This window comes from Pristiophorus japonicus, chromosome Y, assembly GCF_044704955.1.
Source record: "Pristiophorus japonicus isolate sPriJap1 chromosome Y, sPriJap1.hap1, whole genome shotgun sequence".
NCBI classification, from domain to species: Eukaryota; Metazoa; Chordata; class Chondrichthyes; family Pristiophoridae; genus Pristiophorus; species Pristiophorus japonicus.
In genome coordinates this window covers 9,741,796-9,749,783 of record NC_092011.1, presented here as the reverse complement: position 1 = coordinate 9,749,783, position 7,988 = coordinate 9,741,796, and positions in this window count along the sequence as shown.

Here is a 7,988-nt window from a genome sequence, read left to right as displayed (position 1 = left end):
GTAAGGGTCAGTGTACAGTGTCCCTGTGTATTCAGGGTAAGGGTTACTGTACAGGGTCCCTGTGTATTCAAGGTAAGGATCACTGTACAGGGTCCCTGTTTATTCAGGGTTAGGGTCACTGTACAGGGTCCCTGTGTATTCAGGGTAAGGGTTACTGTAAAGTGTCCGTGTGTATACAGGGTAAGGGTTAATGTATAGTATCCCTGTGTATTCAGGGTAAGGATCACTGTACAGGGTCCCTGTGTATTCAGTGTAAGGGACACTGTACAGGGTCCCTGTGTATTCAGGGTTAGGGTCACTGTACAGGGTCCCTGTTTATTCAGGGAAAGGGTTACTGTACAGGGTCCCTGTGTATTCAGGCTAAGGGTCACTTTACTGGGTACCTGTGTATTCAGGGTTAGGGTCACTGTACAGGGTCCCTGTGTATTCAGGGTAAGTGTTACTGTATAGGGACCCTGTCTATTCAGGGTAAGGGTCACTGTACAGGGTCCCTGTTTATTCAGGGTAAGGGTTACTGTACAGGGTCCCTGTATATTCAGGGTATGGGTCACTGTAGAGTGTCCCTGTGTATTCATGGTAAGGGTTACTGTACAGGGTCCCTGTGTATTCAGGGTAAGGGTTATTGTACAGGATCCCTGCGTATACAGGGTAAGGGTCACTGTACATTGTCCCTGTGTATTCAGGGTAAGGGTTATTGTACAGGATCCCTGTTTATTCAGGGTAAGGGCTATTGTACAGGATCCCTGTGTATTCAGGGTAAGGGTCCCTGTACAGGGACCCTGTGTATTCAGGGTAAGGGTTATTGTACAGGATCCCTGTTTATTCAGGGTAAGGGCTATTGTACAGTATCCCTGTGTATTCAGGGTAAGGGTTACGGAACAGGGCCCCTGTGTATTCAGGGTAAGGGTTACTGTACAGGTCCCTGAGTATTCAGGGTAAGGGTTACTGTACAGGGTCCCTGTGTATTCAGGTTAAGTGTCACTGTACAGGGTCCCTGTGTATTCATGGTAAGGGTCACTGTACAGGTCCCTGTGTATTCAGGGTAAGGGTTACTGTACAGGGTCCCTGTGTATTCTGGGTAAGGGTCACTTACAGGGTTCCTGTGTATTCAGGTTAAGTTTCACTGTACAGTGTCCCTGTGTATTCAGGGTAAGAGTCACTGTACAGGTCCCTGTGTATTCAGGGTAAGGTTCACTGTACAGGGTCCCTGTGTATTCAGGGTAAGGGTTACTGTACAGGGTCCCTGTGTATTCAGGGTAAGGGTTATTGTACAGGATCCATGTGTATTCAGGGTAAGGGTTACTGTAAAGGGTCCCTGTGTATTCAGGGTAAGGGTCAGTGTACAGGGTCCCTGTGTATTCAGGGTAAGGGTTACTGTATAGGGTCCCTGTGTATTCAGGGTAAGGGTTATTGTACAGGATACCTGTGTATTCAGGGTAAGGGTCACGTTACAGTGTCACTCAGTATTCAGGGTAAGGGTTACTCTTCAGGGTCCCTGTATATTCAGGGTAAGGGTTATTGTACAGGATTCCTCTGTATTCAGGGTAAGGGTTACAGTACAGGGTTACTGTGTATTCAGGGTAAGGTTCAGTGTAGAGGGTCCCTGTGTATTCAGGGTAAGGGTTACTGTAAAGGCTCCGTATGTATTCAGGGTAAGAGTTACTGTACAGCTTCCCTGTGTATTCAGCGTAAGGGTTACTGTACAGGGTGCCTGTGTATTCAGGGTAAGGGTCACTGTACCGGGTCCCTGTGTATTCAGGGTAAGGGTTATTGTACAGGGTCCCTGTGTATTCAGGATAAGGGTTATTGTACAGGATCCCTGTTTATTCAGGGTAAGGGTCAATCTACAGGGTCCCTGTCTATTCAGGGTAAGGGTTACTGTACAGGGTCCCTGTTTATTCAGGGTTAGGGTCACTGTACAGGTCCCTGTGTATGCAGGGTGAGGGTTACTGTATGGGTCCCTGTATATTCAGGGTAAGAGTCACTGTACAGTGTCCCTGTGTATTCATGGTAAGGGTTACTGTACAGGGTCCCTGTTTATTCAGGGTAAGGGTCACTGTACAGGGTCCCTGTGTATTCAGGGTAAGGGTTATTGTACAGGATCCCTGTTTATTCATCGTATTGGTCACTGTACAGGGTCCCTGTCTATTCAGGGTAAGGGTTACTGTACAGGGTAACTGTGTATTCAGGGTAAGTGTCACAGTACAGGGTCCCTGTGCATTCAGGGAAAGTGTCACTTTACAGGTCCCTGTGTATTCAGGGTAAGGGTTACTGTACAGGGTCCCTGTGTATTCAGGGTAAGCTTCGCTTAGAGGGTCCCTGTGTATTCAGGTTAAGGGTCACTGTACAGGGTCCCTGTGTATTCAGGGTAAGGGTCACTGTACAGTGTCCGGGTATATTCAGGGTAAGGGTCACTGTACAGGTCCCTGTGTATTCAGGGTAAGAATCATTGTACAGGGTCCCTGTCTATTCAGGGTAAGGGTCACTGTACAGGGTCCCTGTGTATTCAGGGTAAGGGTTACTGTACAGGGTCCCTGTGTATTCAGGGTAAGGGTTATTGTACAGGATCCCTGTTTATTCAGGGTAAGGGTTACTGTAAAGGGTCCCTGTGTATTCAGGGTAAGGGTCAGTGTACAGGGTCCCTGTGTATTCAGGGTAAGGGTTACTGTATAGGGTCCCTGTGTATTCAGGGTAAGGGTTATTGTACAGGATACCTGTGTATTCAGGGTAAGGGTCACTGTACAGTGTCCCTGTGTATTCAGGGTAAGGGTTACTGTACAGAGTCCCTGTATATTCAGGGTAAGGGTTATTGTACAGGATTCCTCTGTATTCAGGGTAAAGGTTACAGTACAGGGTCCCTGAGTATTCAGGGTAAGAGTTACTGTACAGCTTCCCTGTGTATTCAGGGTAAGGGTTACTGTACAGGGTGCCTGTGTATTCAGGGTAAGGGTCACTGTACCGGGTCCCTGTGTATTCAGGGTAAGGGTTATTGTACAGGGTCCCTGTGTATTCAGGGTAAGGGTTATTGTACAGGATCCCTGTTTATTCAGGGTAAGGGTCACTCTACAGCGTCCCTGTCTATTCAGGGTAAGGGTTACTGTAGAGGGTCCCTGTGTATTCAGAGTAAGGGTTACTGTAAAGTGTCCGTGTCTATTCAGGGTAAGGGTTAATGTACAGCGTCCCTGTGTATTCACGGTAAGGATCACTGTACAGGGTCCCTGTGTATTCAGGGTAAGGGTCACTGTACAGCGTACCTGTGTATTCAGGGTTAGGGTCACTGTACAGGGTCCATGTGTATTCAGGATAAGGATCACTGTACAGGGTCCCTGTGTATTCAGGGTAAGGGTCACTGTACAGGGTACCTGTGTATTCAGGGTTAGGGTCACTGTACAGGGTCCCTGTGTATTCAGGGTAAGGGTTACTGTACAGGGTCCCTGTATATTCAGGGTATGGGTCACTGTACAGTGTCCCTGTGTATTCATGGTAAGTGTTACTGTACAGGGTCCCTGTGTATTCAGGGTAAGGGTTACTGTACAGTGTCCCTGTGTATTCAGGGTAAGGGTTATTGTACAGGGTCCCTGTGTATTCAGGGTAAGGGTTAATGTACAGGATACCTGTGTATAGAGTGTAAGTGTCACTGTACAGGGTCGCTGTGTTTTTAGGGTAAGTGTCACTCTACAGGGTCCCTGTTTATTCAGGATAAGGGTAACTTTACAGTGTCTCTGTGTATTCAGGGTAAGGGTCCCTGTACAGGGTCCCTGTGTATTCAGGGTAAGTGTCACTGTACAGGGTCCCTGTGTATTCAGGGTAAGGGTTAGTGTAAAGTGTCCCTGTGTATTCAGGAAAAGGGTTACTGTACAGGGTCCCTGTGTATTCAGGGTAAGGGTCACTGTACAGGGTACCTGTGTATTCAGGGCAAGGATTACTGTACAGGGTCCCTGTGTATTCAGGGTAAGGGTCACTGTACAGGGTACCTGTGTATTCAGGGTTAGGATCACTGTACAAGGTCCCTGTGAATTCAGGGTTAGGGTCACTGTACAGGGTCCCTGTGTATTCAGGGTAAGGGTTACTGTACAGGGTCCCTGTGTATTCAGGGTAATGGTTACTGTACAGTGTCCCTGTGAATTCGGGTTTAGGATCACTGTACTGTGTCCCTGTGTATTCAGGGTAAGGGTCACTGTACAGTGTCCCTGTGTATTCAGGGTAAGGGTTATTGCACAATATTCCTGTGTATTCAGGGTAAGGGTCACTGTACATGGTCGCTGTGTATTCAGGGAAATGGTTACTGTACAGGGTCCCTGTGTATTCAGGGTAAGGGTTATTGTACAGGGTCCCTGTGTATTCAGGGAAAAGGTCACTGTATTGTGTCCCTGTTTATTCAGGGTAAGGGTTACTGTACAGGGTCCCTGTGTATTAAGGGTAAGGGTTATTGTACAGGATCCCTGTGTATTCAGGGTAAGGTTCACTGTACAGGGTCCCTGTGTATTCAGGATAAGGGCTATTGTACAGGATCACTGTTTATTCAGGTTAAGGGTCACTGTACAGTGTCGCTGTGTATTCAGGGTAAGAGTTGTTGTACAATATCCCTGTGTATTCAGGGTAAGGGTCACTGCACAGGGTCCCTGTATATTCAGGGTAATGGTTACTGTACAGGGTCCCTGTGTATTCAGGGTAAGGGTTATTGTACAGGGACCCTGTGTATTCAGGGTAAGGGCCAGTGTACTGGGTCCCTGTGTATTCAGGGTAAGGTTTATTGTAGAGGGTCCCTGTATATTCTGGGTAAGGGTTACTGTAGAGGTTCCCTGCGTATTCAGGGTAAGGGTTACTGTACAGGTTCCCTGTGTATTTAGGGTAAGGGTCACTGTACCGGGTCCCTGTGTATTCAGGGTAAGGGTTACTGTACAGGGACCCTGTGTATTCAGGGTAAGGGTCACTGTACAGGGTATCTGTGTATTCAGGGTAATGGTTACTGTACAGGGTCCCTGTGTATTCAGGGTAAGTGTCACTGTACAGGGTCCCTGTGTATTCAGGGTAATGGTCACTGTACAGAGTCCCTGTGTATTCAGGGTAAGGGTTACTGTACAGGGTCCCTGTGTATTCTGGGTAAGGGTCGCTTACAGGGTTCCTATGTATTCAGGTTAAGTGTCACTGTACAGTGTCCCTGTGTATTCGGGGTAAGAGTCACTGTACAGGTCCCTGTGTATTCAGGGTAAGGGTCACTGTACAGGGTCCCTGTGTATTCAGGGTAAGGGTCACTGTACAGGGTCCCTGTGTATTCAGGGTAAGGTTCACTGTACAGGGTCCCTGTGTATTCAGGATAAGGGCTATTGTACAGGATCACTGTGTATTCAGGTTAAGGGTCACTGTACAGGGTCGCTGTGTATTCAGGTTAAGGGTTGTTGTACAATATCCCTGTGTATTCAGGGTAAGGGTCACTGCACAGGTCCCTGTGTATTCAGGGTAAGGGTTACTGTACCGGGTCCCTGTGTATTCAGGGTAAGGTTCGCTTAGAGGGTCCCTGTGTATTCAGGTTAAGGGTCACTGTACAGGGTCCCTGTGTATTCAGGGTAAGGGTCACTGTACAGTGTCCGGGTATATTCAGGGTAAGGGTCAGTGCACAGGGTCACTGTAAATTCAGGGTAAGGTTCACTGTACAGGGTCCCTGTGTATTCAGGGTAAGGGTCAGTGCACAGGGTCCCTGTGTATTCATGGTAAGGGTCACTGTACAGGGTCCCTGTGCATTCAGGGTAAGGGTTACAGTTCACGGTCCCTGTTTATTCAGGGTAAGGCTTACTGTACAGGGTCGCTGTGTATTCAGGGTAAGGATCACTGTACAGGGTCCCTGTGTATTCAGGGTAAGGGTCAGTGTACAGTGTCCCTGTGTATTCAGGTTAAGGGTTACTGTACACGGTCCCTGTGTATTCAGGGTAAGGGTCAGTTAACAGTGTCCCTGTGTATTCAGGGTAAGGGTTACTGTACAGGGTCCCTGTATATTCACGGTAAGGGTTACTGTACAGGGTACCTGTGTATTCAGGGTAAGGGTTACTGTAAACTGTCCCTGTGTATTCAGGGTAAGGGTCAGTGTACAGTGTCCCTGTGTATTCAGGGTAAGGGTTACTGTACAGGGTCCCTGTGTATTCAAGGTAAGGATCACTGTACAGGGTCCCTGTTTATTCAGGGTTAGGGTCACTGTACAGGGTCCCTGTGTATTCAGGGTAAGGGTTACTGTAAAGTGTCCGTGTGTATACAGGGTAAGGGTTAATGTATAGTATCCCTGTGTATTCAGGGTAAGGATCACTGTACAGGGTCCCTGTGTATTCAGTGTAAGGGACACTGTACAGGGTCCCTGTGTATTCAGGGTTAGGGTCACTGTACAGGGTCCCTGTTTATTCAGGGAAAGGGTTACTGTACAGGGTCCCTGTGTATTCAGGCTAAGGGTCACTTTACTGGGTACCTGTGTATTCAGGGTTAGGGTCACTGTACAGGGTCCCTGTGTATTCAGGGTAAGTGTTACTGTATAGGGACCCTGTCTATTCAGGGTAAGGGTCACTGTACAGGGTCACTGTTTATTCAGGGTAAGGGTTACTGTACAGGGTCCCTGTATATTCAGGGTATGGGTCACTGTAGAGTGTCCCTGTGTATTCATGGTAAGGGTTACTGTACAGGGTCCCTGTGTATTCAGGGTAAGGGTTATTGTACAGGATCCCTGTGTATACAGGGTAAGGGTCACTGTACATTGTCCCTGTGTATTCAGGGTAAGGGTTATTGTACAGGATCCCTGTTTATTCAGGGTAAGGGCTATTGTACAGTATCCCTGTGTATTCAGGGTAAGGGTTACGGAACAGGGCCCCTGTGTATTCAGGGTAAGGGTTACTGTACAGGTCCCTGAGTATTCAGGGTAAGGGTTACTGTACAGGGTCCCTGTGTATTCAGGTTAAGTGTCACTGTACAGGGTCCCTGTGTATTCATGGTAAGGGTCACTGTACAGGTCCCTGTGTATTCAGGGTAAGGGTTACTGTACAGGGTCCCTGTGTATTCTGGGTAAGGGTCGCTTACAGGGTTCCTGTGTATTCAGGTTAAGTTTCACTGTACAGTGTCCCTGTGTATTCAGGGTAAGAGTCACTGTACAGGTCCCTGTGTATTCAGGGTAAGGGTCACTGTACAGGGTCCCTGTGTATTCAGGGTAAGGGTTACTGTACAGGGTCCCTGTGTATTCAGGGTAAGGGTTATTGTACAGGATCCCTGTGTATTCAGGGTAAGGGTTACTGTAAAGGGTCCCTGTGTATTCAGGGTAAGGGTCAGTGTACAGGGTCCCTGTGTATTCAGGGTAAGGGTTACTGTATAGGGTCCCTGTGTATTCAGGGTAAGGGTTATTGTACAGGATACCTGTGTATTCAGGGTAAGGGTCACGTTACAGTGTCACTCAGTATTCAGGGTAAGGGTTACTCTTCAGGGTCCCTGTATATTCAGGGTAAGGGTTATTGTACAGGATTCCTCTGTATTCAGGGTAAGGGTTACAGTACAGGGTTACTGTGTATTCAGGGTAAGGTTCAGTGTAGAGGGTCCCTGTGTATTCAGGGTAAGGGTTACTGTAAAGGCTCCGTATGTATTCAGGGTAAGAGTTACTGTACAGCTTCCCTGTGTATTCAGGGTAAGGGTTACTGTACAGGGTGCCTGTGTATTCAGGGTAAGGGTCACTGTACCGGGTCCCTGTGTATTCAGGGTAAGGGTTATTGTACAGGGTCCCTGTGTATTCAGGATAAGGGTTATTGTACAGGATCCCTGTTTATTCAGGGTAAGGGTCAATCTACAGGGTCCCTGTCTATTCAGGGTAAGGGTTACTGTACAGGGTCCCTGTTTATTCAGGGTTAGGGTCACTGTACAGGTCCCTGTGTATGCAGGGTGAGGGTTACTGTATGGGTCCCTGTATATTCAGGGTAAGAGTCACTGTACAGTGTCCCTGTGTATTCATGGTAAGGGTTACTGTA